The sequence below is a fragment of the Lissotriton helveticus genome, chromosome 3_2 (genome assembly GCF_964261635.1).
Source record: "Lissotriton helveticus chromosome 3_2, aLisHel1.1, whole genome shotgun sequence".
Taxonomy (NCBI): domain Eukaryota; kingdom Metazoa; phylum Chordata; class Amphibia; order Caudata; family Salamandridae; genus Lissotriton; species Lissotriton helveticus.
Window position 1 is genome coordinate 456842414 of NC_136062.1, and position 26955 is coordinate 456869368.

Below are 26955 nucleotides of genomic sequence, written 5' to 3' on the forward strand. Positions count from 1 at the left end.
CTGCCGCGCGCGCACACGTGTGTTGTATTAATATTTATATAGCGCCTACATAGCTTTGTAAGCGCGAAAGCACTTTTTAGATCTGCACTGACCCTCATATAGAGCTATCTGAGATTAAACACCATATTGCATCATACCTAGCATACCACGCTCCGACATGTTCTGACGTCATTATATTAGTATTTTATCAAAGTGCACTGCTCTCTGTGCTTTACGTTTTGCCTGTATCTCACTGTGCGCACTCCCTTTGCATGCCCACTAAGCAGTTTTCCGATCTAGTTAGTGCTGAAAGCGATGCTCAAAGGTTGATCGACTCTCTTATTGTCGAGCCAGGGTGTAAACTGAGATGCCATCACTGAAGAATGTAAAGGTTAAACAGGCTTGCAGTGGTTGCCCGCTGCCAGACACCGAACGCTATGAAGAGGAAGGGGCCGCTGTCTGTTCTGTCACGCTGACTCCTTCTCCTTTAGCCATAAAAGAACAAACGGGGGCTTCAAGCTGGGAAGAGGTAACATTTAGACCCAACGTTCAGGGTTTCGTCAGCTATCGGGTTTTGTGGTATTGTGGTGCTCTGTGTGTGTGCTTGGCCTTCTTTTGAATTCAGATGCACTCCCTTCAGTCGAGCGCTTATCTTTGGAGATTGCACGTTGTAAATCGTTCGTAGGGATGCGCCACGTTTACGCCGCCTTGCGTGACGCAACAGCGGCGTAAACGTGGCGCAAGTGCCTCATAAATCTGCCCCTCTGTCTCCTCAACAAGACACATGTTTCTTTTTTTATTTTGAGACGGAGAGTACCGGCACATCTCAAGAGAACTGCAAAACCTTTAATTGGAGAGTACCGGCACTTCTCAGAAACAAGCAGGTACTCTGCTACATAGTACCCACACTTCTATTTTTCCATTACAAGCACTGATCCCACCTCTTAATCCAACATTAGCTCTTCCTTGTATTCCTTCTTCAGGGAACCGGGACAGTACTTGCTTCCCACTGGAGTAGAACGAGGCGGAAACTACTGATTCATAATTTGCAAGCTTTTTGTTGCTAAGGCCCTGCTGTCAGCGCGTGAGCCCTTCCACTGGCTACAGGAGCAGACGTTGCAAGGAAGGACATGCCGGGATTGGGTGTAGAGGGAACACGTTTCCACAGTCCCATTATTGCCTGCGACATGCACAAACCCCTCTAGCGGTGTATGTTCAGTAGGCTGGCTGCACCCCAAAGATTTCGCCCTATATTTGCATTGGTTTATTATGTGTGAAAGGGCTCTGATACCGCTGATGGCAACGGGTGCTTTCTGCCATCACCTGCTGCCCGTGTTGGCATTTCTGCCTGTCCTGCATGCCGCCCAGGGGCACAATGGAGGAAGAGCTTGTATCCCCAGTGCGTGAGACGAATCCCAGGGTGGCACACCGCCATCAGACCCCCCCCCCATCCCCCCCCCCCCTCCCCAGCCCATGAAAACAGTCTACCGGCTAATCGCCTTCAGGAAGCAGCCAGGCCCGGTTCTAGCAGGTGGGCCGGGTGGGCCCGGCCCACCCAAAGATGAGCCTGGCCCACCCAAACAGGAGCCTTGGCCCTCGCAGTGAGGGCTTGAAGGCAGGCGTGCAACGCACAGGTCGTGTGTGTCAGCCCGGGGAGACAGCTTCCCGGGCGCACACACACACAGACAGTTTAAGATTATCGCAGCCGCACCAAAGTACTTAACAGGTCATTAAAAGACCATTAACATGTTAACTAGGCTTTGTTGACTTTTTTCACCCCTTCATCTCTGCATGGTGAAAGGGGACAAGTCCTTTCTTTGACAACAGTAACCTTTGGTAACCTTTGCCTACTGTCCTGCTGCGTTGATTTTCTTTTTCTATGCAGCGCAGGGGAAAAGTGGTCTGTTTATTCCTAGTCACCCCCTGACCCCTGCAGCTGCTTATCACATAAGGCTGTGACACAAAGTATGACTAATGGAGTAGGTAAGAGAATGTGTTACAAAAAAAATCTTTTTAAAATCTGCACAGGCCCAGCAGGACACATACTTCGTATGTGCTTCATTTAAACAGTTTTTATCATTTCATCATAGCCGATGCTGGTCAACAATAAAAAAATACAAAATGGCAATGCCCAGATAAAGTTGGTGATTAATGATCCTGCTCTAGAGCAATCGTTTGTCTGTTAGTATTTTTTAAATGCAGACGCACTGTATTTTATGTGGATAGCTCAGTGGGTTACTGCCTTTGTCACAGAGATCCTTGTGTTACTTCAGAAGTTACAATCCTAACAAAAGGCAGTGAACAATGAACTGCCACAAAAGAGCTGCAAACAAACATGAATGGTATAATTAGAACTTCGCTTTTTTTGTTTTGTGATATAGTTAGAACTTCCCTAGTCTTTTCATTATTCTAATGTTGCTAAAATGAGTATGTTTGGGCAGATATACATTTTTATCAGTAAAGCTGACCCCCATGGAATACTCTTTAAATCCTAAGGTTGTGTTTCCCCAGACCAAACCCTTTTAAAATATACTACCCACCGGAATGGATGACCTATGATTCCTACACCTTGTAATCCTCATTGGCTTATGTGACATTCCCTGTAGACTGATTTACATACTTGCATGATTCATTGTCTCTGTAAGTGTGTGCGTGATGTAAAGTACTGACACACACTACAATGATATGAGCAGCGTTATACAACAAATTAAATGCATATGAGAGAGGGCATACGTAAACATGAGGGGCACTGGTAGAGGGTGCCAGTGAGGGAATCCGAGGAGGAGGTAGTGGGAGGGGCTATGGAGCGATGAGGGGCACTATTGGAGGATGACAGTGAGGGAATCCGAGGAAGAGGTCATGGGGTGGAGGGGGAAGCTAGGGAGAGATGAGGGGCACTGGTAGAGGGTGGTAGTGAGGGAGTCTAAGGAGGAGGTCATGAGGGGGATGGGCTACAGAGAGATGAGGGGCGCTGGTGGAGGGTGGCAGTGAGGGAATCCGAAGAAGAGGTCATGGGGTGGAGGGGGAGCTAGGGAGAGATGAGGGGCACTGGTGGATGGTGGTATTGAGGGAGCCTGATGAGGAGGTCATGAGGGGGAGGGGCTACAGAGAGACGAGGGGCACTGGGGGAGGGTGGCAGTGAGGGAATCCGAGGAGGAGGTCATAAAGGGGAGGGGCTATGGGGAGATGAGGGGCACTTGTGGCGTGTGGCAGTGAGGGAATCCGAGGAAGAGGTCAATAGGGAGGGGATGGATGGATGAGGTACACTGTTGGAAGGTGGTAGTAAAGGTATTTATGGAGAAAGAGGTTTTTGGTGCAGCGCCAAAAAAGACTTTTGCATCAGCGCTGAATCCGGCCCAGTCATGGCCTTTCTGTTTTTGTTCATTTAATTAGCAGTCGGGCCATAAGGGCCACTGTGGAACATACTTTAAAGTGCGTGCTAATTATATTTATTGCTCTATTCAATGTTTTAAGTATGAAGGTGATTTTACTAATGTTTTTACCGGGAGATGGTGCCTGACATGGGGCGGGGCCCAAGGTCATCTGTGAGATAAGGTGCACTGGAGAGGAATAGTGGCTAATCAAGCTTGTAAGGGAGTGCGTTGAAGAGTCCGTGGTCAGGTGGAGGTAGTAATGAAGAGGGATTCTCCCTGAAGGCTCAAACAGAGGGAGCCCGAGAAGTGTCAAGTCAAGTCAAGTCAAGTCAATAAATTTATATAGCGCACTACATACCCAGAGGGTCTCAAGGCGCTTGAGGAAGGGTGGGGAATTACTTGTCGAATAACCAGGTTTTAAGTTGTTTTCTGAAGGTTAGGTGGTTTTGAGTAAGGCGGAGGTGAATGGGAAGGGAGTTCCAGGTTTTAGCCGCTAAATAGGAGAAGGATCTTCCTCCCGTGGTGGTTTTGTTGATGCGTGGAACAGCAGCGAGTGCCTGGTTGGAAGAGCGTAATTGGCGGGAGGGGGTGTAGAAGGATAGTCGCGTGTTGAGGCACTCGGGTCCAAGTTCGTAGAGTGCTTTGTGTGCGTGGGTGAGGAGGCGGAACGTTATCCTCTGATTGACGGGGAGCCAGTGGAGGTCTTTCAGGTGACCGGAAATGTGGTCTCTACGTGGGATGTCTAGTATGAGTCTGGCTGAGGCGTTTTGGATGCGTTGGAGTTTTTTCTGAAGTTTTGCGGTGGTACCGGCGTAAAGGGTGTTTCCGTAGTCCAGGCGGCTGGTGACCAGTGCGTGGGTGACCGTTTTTCTTGTTTCGGAGGGGATCCAGCGAAATGTTTTTTTGAGCATGCGGAGAATGTTGAAGCAAGAAGATGAAATGGCGTTGACTTGTTTGGTCATCGAGAGTGAGGAGTCCAGGATGACGCCCAGGTTCCGTGCGTGGTCTGTTGGGATGGGTGCTTTTCCTAGGGCCGTTGGCCACCAAGAGTCGTCCCATGCGGAAGGGGAAGTACCTAAGATGAGGACTTCTGTTTTGTCTGAGTTCAGTTTAAGACGGCTGTGTTTCATCCACTCGGCTACTTCTTTCATTCCTTCGTGTAGGTTCGTTTTGGCGGTGTTCGGGTCTTTGGTGAGTGAGAGGATTAGTTGAGTGTCATCAGCGTAGGAGATGATGTTGAGGTTGTGTTGGCGTGCGATGCTCGCGAGGGGACTCATGTATACGTTGAAGAGGGTGGGGCTGAGTGAAGATCCTTGTGGTACGCCGCAGATGTCTTTGGTGGCTTTTGACTTAAACGGTGGGAGGCGGACTCCCTGATTTCTTCCGGTAAGGAACGAGGTGATCCAGTCCAGTGCTTTTCCTTGTATTCCGACGTTGTTGAGGCGTTGTATAAGGGTGCTGTGACAGACTGTGTCGAAGGCTGCAGAGAGGTCAAGGAGGATGAGGGCGACTGTGTCTCCGTTGTCCAGCAGAGTTCGAATGTCATCTGTTGCTGCGATGAGAGCGGTTTCGGTGCTGTGTTTGGCTCGGAAGCCGGACTGTGAGGAGTCGAGGGATTTGTTTGTTTCGAGGAAGGCGGCAAGCTGGTTGTTGACGGCTTTCTCGATGACTTTGGCCGGGAATGGTAGGAGCGAGATGGGGCGGTAGTTTTTGAGTTCGGTGGGGTCAGCTGTGGGTTTTTTCAGAAGTGCGCTGAGTTCGGCGTGTTTCCAGCTTTCCGGGAAGGTGGCGGAGTTGAGGGAGCAGTTGATGACGTCTCGGAGGTGAGGTGCGATGATGGAGTCTGCTTTGTTGAAGATGTGGTGGGGACATGGGTCTGTGGGGGATCCTGAGTGGATGGAGTTCATCAGGCGAATGGTGTCCCTCAGTGGAGATTGGGTTCCAGTCAAAAAGGGTGTTCGAGGGGGGTTTGCCTTTGGAGGTAGGTTGGGAGGGTTGGTCTTCGGGATGGTTGTTGAAGCTGTTATGGATGTCGGCGATTTTGTTGTGGAAGAATGAAGCTAGGGAGTCGCAAATGATTTGAGAGGGAGTGATGTCGTTGGAGTTGGCGGTGGGGTTGGTAAACTCTTTGACGATGTTGAATAGTTCCTTGCTGTTGTGGGCATTGTTGTCTAGTCGGTCTTTGAGTGCGGATTTCTTGGCTGTCCGGATCAGTTGGTGGTGTTTGCGGGTGGCTTTTTTGAAGGCGTCTCTGGTGATGGAATTAGAGTCTTTTTTCCAGGCTTTTTCCAAGGAGCGACAGAGTTTCTTGGAACTCTTGAGGTCATCGTTGAACCAGGGGGCGTTTTTACTGCCTATCTTGATTTGACGTTTTTTCAGGGGAGCTAGGTTGTCGGCACTGTGGGTTAGCCATTGAGTGAGGTTACTGGCTGCTTGGTTAGGGTTCGACGAATAGGCAGGGGTGTTTTGGAGAAGCGATGTGGAGATCTGGTCGATGGAGATTTTGTTCCAATTTCTTCGCAGTGTAGGTTGAGGGTGGATGTGGATTGTGGTCTTTTTGTAGTTAAAGTGAACGCAGCTGTGGTCCGTCCAGTGGAGGGCTGTGGTGTGATTGAAGGAGATGTGCTTGCTGGAGGTGAAGATAGGGTCGAGTGTGTGTCCTGCGTAGTGGGTGGGGGCGTTTACTAGTTGTTTGAGTCCGAGGTTGGCTAGATTGTCCAGAAGGGTGGTGGTGTTGCTGTCGTTGCTCTTTTCCAGGTGGAAATTGAGGTCTCCCAGTAGAATGTAGTCCTCGGAGGGGAGGGCATGTGGGGTGATGAAGTCAGTGATGTCTTCACTGAATTGTGTACGGGGTCCTGGAGGCCTGTAGAGGAGGGTGCCTCTGAGCGTTGTTTTGGGGTCGGTGTGGATCTGGAAGTGAAGGTGTTCGGCGATAGTGAAGTTGGCGTCGGAGTTGGTTGAGATGCGGATGGAGTTCTTATGGACGATGGCGAGGCCTCCTCCTGTTTGGATGGGGCGGTCTTTTCGGATGATCTTGTAGCCGTCCGGGATGGCTATGGTGATGTCTGGAGCAGATGAGGCGTTCATCCATGTTTCTGTTAGGAAGGCGACATCCGGGGAAATGGTGTCTAGTAGATTCCAAAGGTCGATGGCGTGTCTGTGGACCGAGCGGGTGTTGAGCAGGATGCATTTTAGGTGGTTAGTGTCGGATGTCCGTTTGGTGTTTGTTGGTTTGGTGTGGCTCTTGGTGCAGTCAAACTTGCAGGAGTAGCATGTGAAGGGTCCATGGGTGTTTTCCCGGTGTGGCTTGGTGGCAGTTTGGTGGCCGGCCGGGGTTGAGGGCAGTGAGGGTAGCGGCGTCAAACGTTATGCGGACGGGGTGGGTTTTGCGAGGACCAGGGGGTCTGGCGCTGGGCGCGGTCGAGGCGCGGACGGGCGTAGACGGGCTTACCTTTGGCGCACCTTCGGCGCGATCGCTGCGCGTAGTTTCATCTGTCATAAATGGAGGGTAGAGGGGGGGCGGAGCGTGGGAGGGTCAGCTGGGAGGCGGGAGCGAGGTGGAGGGAGGGTCTGGGACGGGTCAACAAGCTAAACAAAATGGCAGTAACAACAACAAATACTGCGAGGGTGAAGGAATAATGTTGGCAGAGGAGCGCTATGTGGAAAATGAATCACAATGCAGCAGTGGAGAGGCGCTAAGCGCTCGGCAGCAGGCAGGCACAGTTAAACATACAATTTAAATATTCCCAATGCAAAGTAATGCCCAGCAATGGCGAGCGCTTCCAAGCGCTACACAAAGTTTAAAGCAGATAGCTCAGATACACAAATGCGGCAGACAATCTAAATAAGCAGTAATGAGGCAGGCAGGCAGGCAGGCGCAATGAGCACGATACCGGAGGTGAGGAGCTGAGGTGAGCGACCGCTTCTGTTGAAAACAGGACGGTCACAGCTTCCACGAGGGCGAGGGCAGCTCCTAGTCTCTGTGGGTGGGAGGGGCAGCTGGGAGGCGGGAGCGAGGTGGAGGGAGGGTCTGGGACGGGTCAACAAGCTAAACAAAATGGCAGTAACAACAACAAATACTGCGAGGGTGAAGGAATAATGTTGGCAGAGGAGCGCTATGTGGAAAATGAATCACAATGCAGCAGTGGAGAGGCGCTAAGCGCTCGGCAGCAGGCAGGCACAGTTAAACATACAATTTAAATATTCCCAATGCAGAGTAATGCCCAGCAATGGCGAGCGCTTCCAAGCGCTACACAAAGTTTAAAGCAGATAGCTCAGATACACAAATGCGGCAGACAATCTAAATAAGCAGTAATGAGGCAGGCAGGCAGGCAGGCGCAATGAGCACGATACCGGAGGTGAGGAGCTGAGGTGAGCGACCGCTTCTGTTGAAAACAGGACGGTCACAGCTTCCACGAGGGCGAGGGCAGCTCCTAGTCTCTGTGGGTGGGAGGGGCAGCTGGGAGGCGGGAGCGAGGTGGAGGGAGGGTCTGGGACGGGTCAACAAGCTAAACAAAATGGCAGTAACAACAACAAATACTGCGAGGGTGAAGGAATAATGTTGGCAGAGGAGCGCTATGTGGAAAATGAATCACAATGCAGCAGTGGAGAGGCGCTAAGCGCTCGGCAGCAGGCAGGCACAGTTAAACATACAATTTAAATATTCCCAATGCAGAGTAATGCCCAGCAATGGCGAGCGCTTCCAAGCGCTACACAAAGTTTAAAGCAGATAGCTCAGATACACAAATGCGGCAGACAATCTAAATAAGCAGTAATGAGGCAGGCAGGCAGGCAGGCGCAATGAGCACGATACCGGAGGTGAGGAGCTGAGGTGAGCGACCGCTTCTGTTGAAAACAGGACGGTCACAGCTTCCACGAGGGCGAGGGCAGCTCCTAGTCTCTGTGGGTGGGAGGGGCAGCTGGGAGGCGGGAGCGAGGTGGAGGGAGGGTCTGGGACGGGTCAACAAGCTAAACAAAATGGCAGTAACAACAACAAATACTGCGAGGGTGAAGGAATAATGTTGGCAGAGGAGCGCTATGTGGAAAATGAATCACAATGCAGCAGTGGAGAGGCGCTAAGCGCTCGGCAGCAGGCAGGCACAGTTAAACATACAATTTAAATATTCCCAATGCAGAGTAATGCCCAGCAATGGCGAGCGCTTCCAAGCGCTACACAAAGTTTAAAGCAGATAGCTCAGATACACAAATGCGGCAGACAATCTAAATAAGCAGTAATGAGGCAGGCAGGCAGGCAGGCGCAATGAGCACGATACCGGAGGTGAGGAGCTGAGGTGAGCGACCGCTTCTGTTGAAAACAGGACGGTCACAGCTTCCACGAGGGCGAGGGCAGCTCCTAGTCTATGTGGGTGGGAGGGGCAGCTGGGAGGCGGGAGCGAGGTGGAGGGAGGGTCTGGGACGGGTCAACAAGCTAAACAAAATGGCAGTAACAACAACAAATACTGCGAGGGTGAAGGAATAATGTTGGCAGAGGAGCGCTATGTGGAAAATGAATCACAATGCAGCAGTGGAGAGGCGCTAAGCGCTCGGCAGCAGGCAGGCACAGTTAAACATACAATTTAAATATTCCCAATGCAGAGTAATGCCCAGCAATGGCGAGCGCTTCCAAGCGCTACACAAAGTTTAAAGCAGATAGCTCAGATACACAAATGCGGCAGACAATCTAAATAAGCAGTAATGAGGCAGGCAGGCAGGCAGGCGCAATGAGCACGATACCGGAGGTGAGGAGCTGAGGTGAGCGACCGCTTCTGTTGAAAACAGGACGGTCACTTGCCTGATACTCCCACCTCAGAAACCTCCTCTTCCCATCAAAGGAACATTACATAGAAAAAACACTTTTTGTGAGTGATAACATTAAAAAGAGATTTGGAAAAGAGTGGTTTTACTGGGCCTTGTAAGACTAAGAAGAGGTAAAGGAGGGCCCTGAAGCAGGCCTGCCTAGACATATATGCGACAAATCGAGCCCGCAGTGGCCCACCCAAATGCGTCCTTGGCCCACCCAATTAAAAATTCCTGGAGCCGGGCCTGGAAGCAGCTAACATTAAAACTGGAGCCGGACCGCAGCTTCTTGGCACCTGACTTTACTCTGCACTACGTGGGCAGCCCTTCGGGGGAGGAACCTGGCCAGCTGCTTCAACTCATGCACTATGAATGGGAATCCCTCGTCCAGCGCGGCACTGAGTCTCTGCGGGGGCCTCCGAGAGGCCTTCTACCTGCAGGGCAAATAGTTATTCGTCCATCCCAGCAATCACTCCCTGTCTGCGTAGGATGGCCCTGGACCAGCAGCCCCCATCATGCTGCACCTAATTTACAGGAGGGTGCCTGGATGCAGCCCATTGGGCTCAAAGGGCTTCCGCCCCCACCCCCCCGTCGTGTGTGTCAGCCCGGCTGAGACAGCTCAGGCACACACACAGCCACACCTGAGTACTTCACAGGTCTTTAAAGATCATTTACTTGTTAATGAGGCTTTGCAGTTTTTTCACCCCTTCTTAGATCCCCTGCATCTCCACTCGGCCTATTGTTGGAAGAATTTGTCCCCACACATTTTTTCTTAGCCCCCCTGATATTTGGCTCTAGTTGTGCCTCTGTCCAGTCTCTTATCCTCCACTCACGTGGGTAACAAACATCTGTCAACCAGCGCCAGGAAACCCCATGTGTGATCTTGTGCTTTACAAATAAATCTTATGTCTGTGCGGCATTGTTGATCACTCGCAGCGCTAAGAGGCGCAAGACGTGGGTAGAAAGTGCTACAGGACGAAACTTACTGTTGACTCTGTTTTCTCTGGCCTCTTCATAGAGGCATGTGCACAGTCCGTGTGAACACTCGCACACACCAATGCACGCACTGCATTTAAACAATTGGTTAAAGCGCACCTGTGCATCTTGGCACAGGTGCACAAGGTAGACGCAGAAGCAGTCGTGTATAGGACACACACAGCACACATTCCACCCAGCATGCATGGAAACACAGAACCCACACCCTAACCGCACACGACCTGGCAGACAGAGTGGACACCCAGCCAGGGGCGTAGCTTCCATTGGTGCAGAAGGCCACTGACCCTTGACTATCCCTGTATTTAACAGTTCAAACAGCATTCAAGACCCCATTTTCTGCCTTGCATGAGGACGAATGCAACATCGTCCAACCAGGCACATTGTAAAGTCACAGAAACCAACCTCTCCTTTGTCTCTTTCCTGCACCCATCTCTTTTCTCTCTCTTCCTTTCTTTGGTCTCTATTCTTTTTCGCGCTTTCTTTCTCTTCCATTTTCTCGTTCTCTCCCTTCCGTGTTTAAGTTATTATATCATTCTTTCCTTCCTCTTACCCCACTTTAACCCCCTCCGTCCCCAAGGGTTCTTCTGGATGGGTAATGTAGGGGAGGGAGACACATACTGCAAAGTGGAAGAATAAAGAATTTTAAGATGCAGACCAGGGGAGGTAAGCAGTCTTCAGTAGTGAGTCATCTTATGCCTTGTATCTGTCATTTCTTGAAGATTGGGTTTGGTCTTTGCCACTGAATGCCCACCCCAGCAGTCCAACTCTACCTTTGCTTGGGCTATCTGTGCTTAACAAACCCCTACTTTCTTCCAGCTGCCCTGGGCTGAAAAGCACAGAATCAATTCATACAGATCTGAATGTTACTAGTGTCTGGCCGGCCCCATCAATGGTGTGGAAAATATTGTGATCCGACCTGGACTCGCTTGTGGTTGCTTTCGCACATTGATCTTTCTCTAGGTTATCACTGCTCTTCAGCTCTTTTTCTCCTGTACGGGCGATCTGGCTCTTACCCTTGAGAAAGTGGTCTCTGCCCATGTTGCCTGTATGTCTTCATGGATGGCTTTCCAAATCTGGCCTTTAATGCCTCATGGTGAATTCCACAGTAGAGCTTGATAGGGTTGGTACAGTTTTCGAGTAATCTTTGTCAGGCTCCCTAGTGGTTCACTTTTGATGGTTCAGCATCCGGCCTGCAAGGAAACCCTGAAATCATGAGAAACATATATCCCATACAACCCTAAGGGGTGGGAGGCCATACTAACGACAGGTGTGTACTGCGCAAATGATATCGTCGTGTTTTATGGCATCGTCTTCATACAGATATTGAAGAGCAGTGTCGGAGAACTTTGCAATGCTATGGCAAGATTTGACTTACACTGCAGCAGTACCATCACCTGTGGGTTCACCAGTATGTGTCCCTTGATCAGGGTGAAGGTAGATGTGATTAGGTCGAGCCTGGGCAGCGAATGCGCTGATCTGCTAGGCATGCTGTATTCGAGTATGGACTTGAAGCCCTGCCCACTCTCTGCCCATATTTGTCATTGGCCACTTCTTTGAAATGCAGCAGGTCTCGCATTTACAAGAGTATGAGCTATTAGCATTGTAAATGACAATGTATTTTACTTGTGTTAATTATCTAAACAGATAAATAGAAAGCATTGTCAGTTACAATGCCAGTAGCTCAAACATTCGCAAATGCAAGACCTATTGCATTGCAAGTGCTTGTTCGTTGTTGTGTCTGTGACTGCTGTTGTCAACTCCCCCGCTGCCTGTACGTGGTATGTGCCTGTTCTCTCCCTCTGATCCCCTCGCTGCCCCCGTGTCTCTCTGCCCAGTTTCCCTTCTGCTTCCCTCGCTGCCCCCATGTCTACCTGCCCGATTTTTCCTTCTGCTCCCCTCGCGGCCCCTGTGTCTCTCTGCTTGTTTTTTCCTTCTGTTGCTTAGCTAGCCCTGCATTTCTGAGACCTTTCTGCCTTCTGTACCACTGGTTTCCCCCCGTTTTTTGTGACCTTTCTGCCCTTTTCTGGTTACCTTTTGCCTTCTGTGCCACTCGTTTCCCCCATTTTTCTGTGACCTTTTGCCCTTTTGTGACCTTTCTGCCCTCTGTGCCACTCGTTTCCCCTTCAATTGTTGTGCCCTTTCGCCTTCTGTTTACTTCGTCGCCCCTCACCGCCCCGGCTGCTCCCTCCCCTGCGGCTCTGCCCCGCTGACTGCCCATTCGCTGCCCCCGCCTCCCAGCTGCTTCTCACTCCCACCTCCCCATACATGCCGGCCACTGCGCGGTCACGCCACTGGCACGCGGAAAGCCCCTGTGCGCCCGTCCATGCCTGGACCGCACCCAGCGCCAGAACCCCTGGCCCCCGCACCCGCCATGACGACCGCCACCACTACGACGTCAGCACTCTGCCCGCTCTCAACCCCGGACGGACCCACAACTGCTTCAAGGCCGCCCCGAAACGCACACACGGTTCCTTCACCTGCCAGAACTGCAGCTACACCAGCCACAGAGCCGACAAACCACCCGCCAAGAAAGACCTCAACCACCTCCGTTGCATACTACTGAACACCCGCTCCGCACGCAAACAAACACACCGTCGAACTCTGGGACCTGCTCAACACAACCTCCCCGGACGTTGCCTTCCTGACAGAGACCTGGTTGAACAATTCCTCCGCACCCGACATCGCCATAGTCATCCCAGACGGCTACAAGATCACCCACAGAGACCGCACCAACGGAGTCGAAGGAGGAATCACCATCGTCCACAAGAACAGCATCAGGGTCTCGACTAGCACCGATGACCCGCTGAGCACCGCCGAACACATGCATTTCCAGATCCACACAGTCCCCAACTCCACCCTCAGAGGCACCCTCGTCTACCGACCCCCCTCGACCCCGCCCGCAGTTCAGCGACTCCATCGCCAACTTCATCAGCACGCACGCCCTGACCTCCACTGACTACATCCTCCTCGGAAACCTGAACGTTCACCTTGAGAACACCAACGACAACAACTCCACAACCCTGATCGATAACCTTGCAAACCTCGGACTGAGACAACTCGTCACAACGCCCACCCACTACGCCGGCCACACGCTCGACCCCGTCTTCTCCTCAAGCCCGCACTTCTCCGTCAGCCACACCACCGAACTCCTCTGGACAGACCACCGCTGCATCCACTTCACCTTTCAGAAACCTACCACACACCACCGCACCCAACAGATCGCCCGCCGCCACTGTGGCAAAATCACCGAAGAACAATTACATGCAAACCTTGCTCTCAGCCCACCCACCGAACCCTCCAACACCGACGTCGCTGCCCACAACCTCAGACGCTGGATCGAGGACTGTGCCAACACTCTCCCCACCACAGAGACACCAGCAAGAGGGCCAGCTGGTTCACCGCAGAACTACTAGATTCCATGCAAGCCTGCCAGAAACTAGAGAAGAAATGGCACAGTGAACAAACTCCAAGAAGCCACGCAGCACACAAGGACGCCGTCCGCAACCACCACCACCTCATCAGGGCTGCCAAGAAGACCTCCTTCAAAGACCGCCTCGACAACAACGCACATGACAGCAAGGAGCTCTTCAACATCGTGAAGGAACTCTCCAACCCCAGCTCCAACACCAACGACATCCCGCCGTCGCAAGCCCTGTGCGCCTCCCTCGCCACCTTCTTCCACCGCAAGATAGCAGACATCCACGACAGCTTCAACACTCAGACAGCCCCAACAGACAGCAACACAACAGACCCCCCGCACACCAACGACCATGTCCCCTTGCTAGACTGGACCATCAAGACCATGAGCACAATCCACTCCGGCTCTCCGTCAGACCCATTCCCGCACCACATCTTCAACAAAGCAAGCAGCTCTATCGCACCCCACCTACGCAACGTCATCAATCTCTCCCTTGAGACCACGACCTTCCCAGAGAGCTGGAAACACACCGAGATCAACGTCCTACTCAAAAAACCCAAGGCAGACCCAAGAGACCTCAAGAACTTCCGACCCATCTCTCTGCTACCCTTCCCGGCCAAGCTCATCGAGAAAATCATCAACAGACCCAATACCTCGAAGAGAACAGAATCCTGGACCCTTCCCAGTCAGGGTTCCGCAGCAACCACAGCACCGAGACCGCCCTCATTGCCGCCATGGACGACACCATGACCCTGCTCGATAACGGGGGAACTGCAGCACTCATCCTCCTAGACCTCTCCGCCGCCTTCGACACCGTCTGCGACCGCACACTACACACACGCCTCCACGCCACAGGATCTGAGACAAGGCTCTGGAATGGACCACCTCCTTCCTCTCCGGCAGAGCCCAGAGCATCTGCCTCCCCCCATTCTGTTCCGAAGCCTCTGAGATCATCTGCGGCGTACCCCAAGGATGCTCCCTCAGCCCGACACTGGTTAACATTTATATGACCCGCTTGCACACGTCGCCCGACAGCACGACCTCAACATAATCTCCTACGCCGACGACACTCAACTGATCCTCTCCCTCATCAAGGACCCCATCACCGCCAAAGCCAACCTCCATGAAGGAATGAAGGCTGTCGCCGACTGGATGAAGATCAGCCGCCTGAAGCTGAACTCGGACAAGACGGAGGTCCTCATACTCGGCTCCAACCCGTCAGCCTGAGACGACTCCTGGTGGCCAACGGCACTGGGGGCAGCCCCGACCCCCACCAACCACGCACGCAACCTGGGAATCGTCCTCGACTCAACGCTCTCAATGACCAAGCAAGTCAACACTGTCTCCTCCTCCTGCTTCAACTCCGCATGCTCCGCAAGATCTACAGATGGATCCCGACAGATACAAGAAAGACAGTCACCCAGGCCCTCGTCAGCAGCAGACTCGACTACGGAAATGTCCTCTACGTGGGAGCCCCAACCAAGCTCATCAATCTACTACAACGCATCCAAAATGCCTCGGCACGACTGTTCCTCGATGTACCACGACACGGCCACAATACCCCCACCTGAGAAACCTGCTCCCCGTCAACAAGAGGATATCCTTCAAGCTCCTCATCCATGCACTCAAGGCACTCTACAAGACCGGCCCAGCCTACCTCAACAGACGGCTCTCCTTCTACACCCCCAACCGCCAGCTACGCTCTGCCGACCTCTCACTCGCCACCGTCCCGCGCATCCGAAGAATAACCACCAGCGGGAGATCCTTCTCCCACCTCGCCGCCAAGACATGGAACACCCTCCCACTAAACCTACGACAGACCCAAGACCTGCTGACCTTCAGAAGGACACTAAAGACCTGGCTGTTCGGTCAGTAGTGGGCCCCACCTCCCCCCCCAGCGCCTTGACACCCTCTTCGGTATGTAGTGCGCTTAACAAATGACTGATTGATTGACTGCATCCTTTCATTGCTTCATGCCTTTTCTTTGGTAACACATTCCACACAAATACACTGCACACCATGCCACATAATTATAAACAGCATAATTTCACTCAAAGCCATATACTTCCACGCCACACAATTCAACTCAACACATTTCCATTCAACACCACATAATTTGACAACAAAACACATTTTTCTAGTCAATAACATAATTGCACAACAAACCAAATACATCCAATCCACAGCAATGAATTCCACATCATGCCATACAATTTAACAGCACACCACATAATTAAACTCCACAACATACCATCCACAGCACAAAATGCCATTCCTCATAATGACACTTTATGACACACAACCCCACTCCACATAATTCTAGTACACTTAATACCACGTAATTACTATCCACATATTTCCACTTCACACCATGCCACATAAATCCATTACACAAATCCACTCCACACCACACAATTCCACCACATACAGTCCCATAGCTAACAATTTCAATCCAACCCACATAATTCTACTCCTCACCGCATACATCCACTCCACTCCAATCCAAACCACATGGGTAAAATACTCATTTACAACACCAATAACACTAACTTTAACATATGCGAGATCAATTTGCATTGCAAACACTTGTTATCATATACATCAATTACTTACATAAAACACGATTGAGCTAACCAATGATGTCCCCAGAGTTAACTGCAATATACTAACTACCCTACTATATGCCGATGATACGGTTTTAATGGGCCGTACACATATAGCCCTACACCTTTTATTATGGGGTTTTGTCATTTATATGGGCACTTTAGATCTATGCACTAATTAAAAATCTTTTATAATGGCTAGTGGACCTAGGAAGCGTCTTTTAAACTCCATCTCCGCGAGCAATCACAGTTTACAATGTACTAGCACTTTCCCCTATCTGGGGCTGGTTTTCTCTGCAAATGGTTCCGGGTCTGACCACATGGCTTGTTATAGGAACAAAGGGCCAGATTCATCAAACAAAAATCAGCTCGCAAAGGGCCAGATTCTGAGAATCTGGCCCTTTGCGAGCGGTATTTTTGCATTTGGGATGCATCATCCCAAATGCAAAAATCGTAATTTTAGAAATCGCTAAATTGTGAATATTTGCATTTAAGGAATCTCAATTTGAGATTCCTTAAATGCAATGCATTAAAGTTTTTAAAATAGCGAATTCGCTAATAGGGCACGCAAATTACCATGAAGTAAAACTTCATGGTAATTTGTAAAAACTTTGAAAAATGCACCAAAGTGCATTTTTCAAAGTTTCATGTTGCGCACAAACATGCCCTAAGGGCATGTGTGTGCGCAACATATGTGCACATATCAATTTCAGGGGTGCAACAGGGTGTCCTTTGGACACCCCTGCACCCTTGAAATCGCAATCTCAATTTGCGAATCGCTAATTACGATTCGCAAATTGAGATTGTCTTGCCATTCATTCCTATGGGCCTTTAGGCCCATAGGAATGAATGGGGAGGTATTCCTTAATTGCGACTCGTAATTTGCGAGTCGCAATTAAGGAATTCTAAGAAATCGCTATTTTTTAAGTGATTTCTTGATGCATTCCATTTTGCAATTCCTTAATAGCGAATCGGTATTTTTCGCTATTAAGGAATCGCAAATTGGGTTGTTGATGCATCTGGGGGAAAGCAATTAAATCAGTTCTTAGCCTACCACAACCGAGGATGACGGGGGCCGTCTTAACTATCGTAAAAAAAAAATAAACTCCAGTGCATCCCGACAGCAACCTAGGGTGCAGAGGTCTGGGGCTTCTCAAGCAGCTGCAGCATCCAGAGTGAAGAAAATAGGTTCAGCAGGAAACTTTTGGGCGCCCCAGTATCCACGTCCCAATATGCCTGCCATAGTGAAATTAATTTACATTTTATCGAAGACTACTTAAAGGCACGCCCCGTACTATTCTGGCTTGCCATTTGGAAAACCCAGCGGGGACCCTCACACAAGATTATTGGAGATTTCCTCAAATGTGGAAAGGGAATGGACATCCAGTGGCTAGCAGAGGCGCGTTCAAGCCTAAGCAGAGCTAACTGTGAACACATTTTTGCATCCCAAATGAGACAGATATTGTTAGCAAAAAAGAAGTTCGCTCAGCACTCTACACATATTATATTAGAACATTGGAATGTTGGGAGCCCCATTGCAGACAATGGAGTGCTCCCTGCTTCTGCGGGCCGGTAAAGGCCCGCAGAGCAACATTCTAATGTTCTTCAAAGGCTTCTCGAAGCTCGAGGAGATTTATATCCCCTCGAGCTTCGAGAACCCTTTGTTTAGTTTGTTAAAACATTCTGCCCTCTAGTGGCAAAATGTTCTAATAGCCTTATAGCCCTTCGTAGCAGGGCTATACCGGCTATTAAAAGTCCCGCTGTCTCGTTAAAGTCCCTCGCCTTCGGCTCGGGCCTTTAACGATTCAGCGGGCCTTTAATAGCCAGTATAGCCCGCTACGGCGGGCTATAAGGATATAGTAAAGCAAGACTAGAAAGGGAGTCCAAGAAACCAACTGTGGGTGCTTTTTTGTCCATTGAGAATACTCATTATCAGCTGGCTAGCTACTGTACAAAACCCATTGGCCTGTGAGAGAGGGAACTCCTCTTTTGCCTAAGAGCAGGCACCTTCAAATTTGTACTTTGTTTTCCCCTCGGCTTTCATGCTGACCGTGATCATTTGCCTTGCCCGTGTGATAGCCAGAGTGGGCAGACCACATTACATTTCTTATTCTTTTTTAAGTTGTATGTAAAGTATGCTGAATGGCTTTTAATACCTTTTTTTTTTAAATAAATCACCTGTCCACCTTGAAATTGCATATAGATCTATTCTCCTCCTGGAAGTTGATGAATTAATCTTCGGAATAGGCCATTTATTTAACTCTGCTGTGTTATCCCATAATATGATGTGCATTTTATTAAAAAAGCTTCATTGTATTCAATTTTATATTTGAAATTACGATGCAATTGTGTTTTTTGTATGTTGAAATGTGACTTGTCCTTTTATGGATATGTATTCATCCGAGTAGGCGCTTCTTTTTAAATCTGCTGTGGGAGCCCGTAATATGATGTGCACTTTATGGATAATGTTTTACTGTATTCGATTTTATATTTGATATCACGATGCAATTGTGTACTTTGTATGTTGAAATGTGACTCATCCTTTTATGGATATGTTTTTATCCGAATAAAGTAATTGAATTGAATTGATTGAAATGGAATTTCTGCAGCACAAGCCTCGATGTAGCGCTTTGTTTGATATGTGCCTCCATCTAACAAAGCATAAAACCCTTCTACTTTATGACTCTTAATAAAGTAGCACAATGCTCTGCAAGAATGTGCTTTAAAGTCATGGTAAGCGAAGGGGCACCCACGTAAATATCCTTTAGGCGGGGTGTAGTTCAGGTATATTTGGGAAGATGGGTGTGGAGTAAACTTTGCAGCTTTTGGATTGTCAAGAATTAAGATATATGTGGGCATGTCCCTGTTGTGTCTTCAAAGAGATGGAAGTGAGTCACACACACAAAGACACACACAGACACGTAAAAAAAACATGCACAAACATAAACTGAAACACACACAACACATACACACACAAAACACACACACTGAGACACACATAAACACACACACTGAGACACACATAAACACACACACACACAAGCACACACACAAGAAATGCACACAGACACGTACAAGAAACCCACAGACACACATACAAAAAACTCACACACACACACAAGAAATGCACACTGACACGTACAAGAAACCCACAGACACACACACAAGAAACACACACACAAGAAATGCACACAGACACGTACAAGAAACCCACAGACACACACACAAGGAACACACACACACAAGAAATGCATACAGACACGTACAAGAAACCCACAGACACACACACAAGAAACACACACACACAAGAAATGCACACTGACACATACAAGAAACCCACAGACACACACACAAGAAACACACACACACAAGAAATGCACACAGACACGTACAAAAAACCCACAGACACACACACAAGAAACACACCCACACACAAACACAAGGAATGCACACTGACACGTCAACGAAACCCACAGACACACACACAAGAAACACACACACACAAGAAATGCACACAGACATGTACAAGAAACCCACAGACACACACACACACAAGAAACACACACACACAAAACATGCACCCAGACACGTACAAGAAATCCACCCACACACACAGACAAGAAACACACACAGGAAAAAGCAGTATGGACTACACCTTTGCAGCTTTTGTTTTGTCACGAATGAATCTATACGGGCAGATCACTACTACACAGTGCTTTAAATGAGCTGGTACTCACCGGTACTGAGTACCGGCACTTCTGAATTTTCAGGGCCTCAGTACCGGCACTTCTCATAAGCCAAGGGAGAGTACCGGGACCCTAATAGTTGGCACTGCAGGCTCCTGTTGTTTATCGCCTCTAACACAGGTTAGATGCCGCCCTGCCTCTCAGGAACTCGTAAGGGCGCCAAGCCTCCTGCAGTCGCTGCTGGAGATTTCAGCAGCGCCCATGTGAATGGCCCCAGACTGTAGGGATCTAAGAGGGCTTGCTGTGCGTCACGCTGTGCTTAACAGTGCAGGTGTTTAACTTTCTGAGGTCGATAATTGGCTTAAGTGACTAAAACCCACAGCAAAACTCAGGCTGCAGAGCCATTAATTTGCATTACTTTAACTGGAACTGAACATGCAAATAAGGCAGTTTCCTTTAAGATCCTGGCAATTGTTTAAAATTTATTTAAACAACTGTCTGGTGATCCATCGGGTGTGAGGGCAGTTAAACACATTAATCGTTAAGAAGGGCAGGAACCAGGGAGGGAGGTGAACGTGTGGATGATCATCAGAAGATTCTTCGGAGCATATGCTTTAAAGAAATATAAGGCGTGACAGGGAGGGTGAGAGATGCAATGATGTGATAATTCATTTTTTAAACAAACAGAACACCCGGCGCATAAGCCTCAGCCTGCTCCCCAATGCCTTTAGATCCTCTTTGCACCAGGTTTGTGGAATCAAAGTGGGCAGGCTTTCATAACGAATTTAATAAGAAAAACATGCCAGCTGCAACCAAGGAACATTTTTGTAAAGTCACAAATGTGGTGCATTTCTTGACTTTAATTTTCCAATCGGCAAATTTAAGGGATGAGTACAGCATGTAGGGGAGAACAGGAGACTTGTGTGTGTGCCTGTTTTCTATGAGAGTAAAGGCAGAGAATAAGGACACTCAGTAGATTTTAGAGGGAATGTGTAGAATGCTTGTGTATGTCTGCTTGTTTCGGTGTATGTGTGCGTGTGTGTGTGTGTGTGTGTGTGTGTGTGTGTGTGTGTGTGTGTGCGCGCGCTTAAGTGTATCTAGTATTGTGCCAAACACTAACAAATAACTGTATGGCACTAAGAAGCAGCAAATATTACAGAACATGGAACTGTTCACATATCATCCAATTTGGGTTTCATTTTGTGTAATGAGTTAACCTATTTCGTTTATATAAACACATTTCTCAAATGTTTTTCACAGTAGCTGCAATTGATCTAGAAGTCATTATGTATCATCATATGTAGCCATAAGCCCCGCCCTAGCCCCGCCCACTAGCCACGCCTCTAGCTCATGTTAATGAGTACCTACACTTATTATTTTCCATTTAAAGCACTGCTACTACATCTTCAAAAGGATGGTTGTGAGAGCCAGCTCACTGCACGCGCAAACATACTCACAGACACAGCTACACCCACACACAGTCACAGACATACACATACAGACAAACACATATAGACACACACACTGGCACACAAACACGCACACACACAGACACACACACAAGAAACATAAACATAGGGGTACCAGAAGTGTCACATCCTTGGAAGTGGCACCTCTGTATCCGCACATCCATGGTTGCTGTAGGATAGTTACCAATCATATCAAACCATTCCGACTGGCCCAGGATAGGAGAACCTATGATGGACGTGACCGATTCATTGGACACGTGCAGTCTTGAAGCCCCCAAGCCTGCTAATGCCTTTATGTATGGAGGTCCAGCTTTGAGACACGTCGGCCTCGTAGCCCTGAAGGCCTTTATTCCTTGCATTGTGTACTGATGCGGGTGTGTCCGGCGACTCTGTCTCGGGTCAATATTGACCTCAGTCCTGATGATGATCCTTTATTAACATGGGGGTCAAAACACGTCGACTTCACACAATTGTATCTCTAGGTGTGGGGACCAAGTACTTTTTCACCTCATTGTTTATTGAACTAATTAGCTCTCGATTGTTGGTGACCTGCGTTTTGAGCAATCCAAAGAGTTTGGTTAAAAAAAAACTTTTTTTTTTTAAAGAAAATAATTTTCTCTTCTTTGTTATCCTTACCATAGGGACCTCCGTTCCCAATTTTTTATTAACAAGCATTGGCAAAGCCAATAGGTCTCGCCTAGGTGAGATCTATTGGCTTTGTCAATTTTATTTAGCCATGTTGTAGAACAACCCTCCTGCTGTGCCCCTCCTGCTGTGCAGCATGGCTGTGAGTGTAAAAAAAAGTGCTATGACGCTGTCAAAAGTGGCCTTTCATAGTAAATGTTTTGTTTTTACTTTCACGCATGCTGCCCAGCAGCCATGTTGCTGTGCATCAAGGCGTTAAAACATTGGAAAGCCATTTAGAAGAACTGTTTGGTTTTGTCAATGTTTTCTTTGCCATGTTGTACAGCTGTGTGCCTAGGGTAATGGATTTACAACACGGGCAGAGACACTCTTCTGCCTTAACCATGCATGGGCGTGGTAAAAGCAGAAATCGGTCTAGTGTCTGGAGAGAAACAGGCGAGCGTCGGAACAGGAAGCTCCGTACAGGTAAGTGAGTCTGGGACCGAGTTTGGGCGTGTAGTTTTAGGGGTGGGGGTTGGTTTTAGGGATCAGGGCGGTGGGGTTGGGGTAGTTTTTTGAAGGGGTCAGGGATTTCGGGTAGGGGTGGGAGGGCCAGCGTCGTTTTGAAGGCTGGAGCCGGATTAGCAGGGGTTCATTTTCAGACGTGGGGTCGGCTTTAGGGTCCAGAGAGGGGGGGGCAGGGTAGTCTTTTTAAGGGGGTTAGGGATTTAGGGCTCAGGGAAGGGAAATCGGTGCAGTTTTAAGGGCTTGGGCCGGGTTTGGGGGGAGTTTAGGAGTGGGGGGGTTTCAGGGCTCATGGCGGGGGGGTCAGGGTAGTATTTTAAAGGGGAGCACGTTTTAGGCCTCAGGGCTGGGGAAGGGGTAATTTTAAGGGCAGTCTCGGGTATGTTTTAAGGTTCAGGTCAGGGGGGCTCTGGCTGGGGTAGTTTTTGGTAGGGGCCAGAGTTCTAGTCCTCTGGGCAGGGGAAAGTAAAGGGGTCATTTTAAGGACAAGGAGTGGTCAGTTTTAGGGCTCAGGGTGGGGGATCGAGGTAGGGCGGAAGGATTTTAAGGGTTAGTTGGGGAGGGAGGTTGGGGTAGTGGTAATTTTCTCTGCATATCCCTTTAGCAAACACGCTTTTACAACTATATTTGTTGTAAAAGCATGCGTGGTAAAGGAATGCGTGGTTAAGACTCACTTGGGAAACGCGAGATTGACTACATCCTTATGAAGTTTGCATCTTGTTATACAAAGGATACCGTGTATTGGAAGTAAGGACAACAGAGGAGAGATCAATTTATATTGTGATAAATGTTGATTTTATGAAACTAGTGATGTATTTTTAAACTTTACTCCATTTCTTGCTTTTAACATGATTGTCTTTTTAAAAAACCACTGAAGTATATTTTAAATCTTGAATGATGTGTGTTTTATATTGTATAAATTATTGATACTGTATATTTATTGTAACGCGCCTTTTTTGATATTGATTTATCGAAATAAAGTATTTTGACTGACTGACTGACTCACTTGTTGGGAACGCATCGTGCAGGCATGTGTGGTTCAGCGGTGTGTGCTTCTCTCATACAACTATGTGGGTGTTGTGCAAGTTGGTTGAAAGGAAACAAAAAAAGCACTATAAAGCGATCTGCATTGACCGCATCATGGCATTTTCTTTTTTACTTTTCACCGTGCTGCACAGCAGCTGTGCTGCTCTTTAACATGGCCAAAGAAAAACATTGACAAAAACAGTAAAGCTTGCATAAGCGAGACCTATTGGCTTCCCTAATGCTTGTTTTATATGGCTCATAACTGCCCACTTGGCAAATCATTAATCACTACAGGGACAGCCCTAACCACCTGAACCAGGGGCAGTCAGTATTTAATCCAAACAAAGGTTCAAAGTGTTTGAGAAAATACAATTACATATACAAAAATGAATAAACAATTTATTAGAGCAACAACCACATCAGTGCACACATAGAAGTGAAAAAATACATACATATAGAGAAATACATATATATAGAAAACGGCCCATACAGAAAAAATCTACAAAAACATACACATTTTATTTAATACAAATATATTGTCATAGAGCTCAGAATTGTAAGCTGGTACATTTAACATTTAGTAAAAATACACAACCAGACAGGTGGCAAACAAAAAGAGGTTACATAAAAGATGAAGTTTGTATATGTAATTGTATTCTCTCAAACACTTTGAACCTTTGTTTGGATTAAATACATTTGGCAAATCAGCACAACACATTTCAAAAAGATACACATGCACCTAAGATGGATCCAGGAATGTTTTGTGTGCACTTCATGCAGAAGTCTCCAGGGTCGAGGCAAGTTGTGAATGGACATGACGTGCGTGCCCTCGGACCCGGGCACGTGGTCACCAAGCTACTGGGTGTGTGGGTGTGTGTGTGTGGGTGTGTGTGTGGGTGTGTGTGTGTGTGGGGGTGTGTGGGGGTGGGGATGTGTGTGTGTGGAGGTGTGGGGGTGGGGATGTGTGTGTGTGTGTGTGGGTGTGTGTGTGTGTGTGTGGGTGTGTGTTTGGGGGGGTGTGTGTGGGGTTGTGGGGGTGGGGTGGGTTGTGTGTGTGTGGGGGGGGGGGTGGGATTGTGTGTGTGAGAGGTTGTGTGTGTGGGTTGTGTGTGGGGTTGTGGGTGGTTTGGACTAGCTGCGCAAGGTTGTGCACGGCAGGCACTGGCGTTATGGAAAAGGTAATGTTTTGGCAGTTGTGAAAATATTTCAGCAGATATTAAAACGATAATCACTAAAAATATTTTGTTGAGGACAGCTAAGATTATTACTAAGCATAGCATTAAGAGAAATACATTATAAAGTTCGCCAAATAAAATTCATTTGAAGGGATGTAATGTTTTGATACATAACCTATAAAAATCAGCACTCCCTTGTTATGCTCAGCTTTGCATAGCTAACACCAGCCAGTGCATTACTCATACAGTGAAACATGACACCACGGATGCCAGAAATTAAGTGGATGGTGTCATCTCACAGGGCAACAACCACAGAGGAGCACCCTTTAGTCATCCTTACGCTTGGCACCGCTGCCCACACGCCCACTAGAAAAAGCCTACGAGTACTGATGCTCTCACCATGACACTTGTCTATGCCCTTGGGCCAAGTACCCCATTGCATGGGTCCTTCGCTGCTACCCCTGCCTGCAGTGCCCAAAAGGCACTACAGGTGACCGTGCCTCTGGCACGCCTTGCATCTGCTGCACTTTTGTAATCAAAACATCCATGCTTTAGGAATTAGAAAAGCCAAACGCACTGGGCGATGTGGCTTCAGCCTTACCTAAGATGGCCGCCTAGCAGGGAAGCTCAGGAGCACCGGGGACCGAAGAATGGAGTTTTGGCACTTCGGCCGCGGATTTTAAAAGAGGTGTGTGACTGCAGGGGCAGGAGAATAGTTAGGGAAGCATCGGGCTGCTTTTCAAAAAGAAACAGAGCGTTTCTAAAGGTACCTGCACCAATGTAGAGTTCTCCTTAGGGAGCCGCCACCATTTTATATCTGGTCTCATGCTGACAGAATTTTACTGTTTACAGTGGGTTTTGAGGAATGCTTACAACACAGCTATATCTAGCCGTTTTAAAGGTGCGTGGGACATTGGAAGATGTGATGTGTTTTAAGTGTAGGTTCCTCAGAGAAATTTCGCCATATGTTTTTCTCTGTTATAGAAGATATTTGATGTTGCAGTGATGTATGGAAGTATTTATGCAACATGTCCCTTAGCATACTGTTCTAAGCTCATAAATGGCGTAGTATAACAGTTATTTTTGGTGCATGAATAATCTTTAATATTTGCCTGCTGGTGAACATTTGGAGTTTTTTTCGCAACTGAATAAGTGTGGTAATACTGCTTCTGTGGAGAATGTTGACTTACAGTAGTTTTCTTTCTATGGGAAAATTACGGAAACCGCAGTTTGGTGGTCATTAGGATGGCGGGCGGACTTAGTCTGCCCGCCATCCTATCGGGTATTGGGACCGCCCGCCATAAGGGCGGGGTTCCCGTGGGGGATATTAGGATGCGCCTGCCACAGTGCTCTCAGCACCGCCCACCACAATGCTAAAAATGCACGAATGCATTTGCATTAACAAAGCGGCAGGCACCGCGCGGTGCCTGCCGCTTTGTTAATGAAAATGCAGGGGGGTACCACAGGTACCCCCTGTGTGCACCCCCACCTCTCCTTAGACCGCATGCCTTTCAGGCATCTAACTAAGCACATGGTAATATGTCTGGCAGTGTCTAATAGTCACCGCCACCATATTAAACCTTTTCCGCCCCGACGGCAAGGCGACCGGGGCGGAAAAGCGGCGGACGGTCTTTCCGTCCGCCGCGGTCCCCCCGCCATACTAATATGGCGGGGGGTCATTTATGTGAGGATGGCAGGTGGATTGCCCCCGCCAGGCCGGCGGTGGCTAGCCTGCAATCCGCCCGCCATCCTAATGGGCCCCATAGTGTTCACTCCAAAGGCTCAATCCTTGTCTCCTGGTTCAGGTGCTGGATCTGTTGTTTCTACTTCAAAGTCATTATCCATTGTCTCTTTGGTAACCACCTGTGAAATGGCCAATGCTACGGAACATTGTGCTTTGTCTCTGCAATGCTCCCAACTTAAGAATCTCTCTCCCTCCCCAGTATCTAAACGACCTAAACTAGATTCTTCTTCACCTGAGAATTCAATGTCTCCCATTTCTCTAGAAATAGTGCTGGAAGAGATCCGTGCATTGTATCCCCTTGTGGTAGAGACTAATAGCAGGCTGAAAAACTTGGATGATAAATGGTCAAGGATGGAGGAACGCTTTTCCTTGGTGGAGCAATGTATTGTAGACATGGGCGAAGAAATAAATAGAATGAATTGTCTAGAAAACGCAGTTTTTCGACTTAAACAGCATATAGAGGATTTGAAAAACAGGAACAGGTAAAATGATCTCTGAATTTATGTCCTTCTGGAGGCATTGGATGGGTGTGATCCTGTC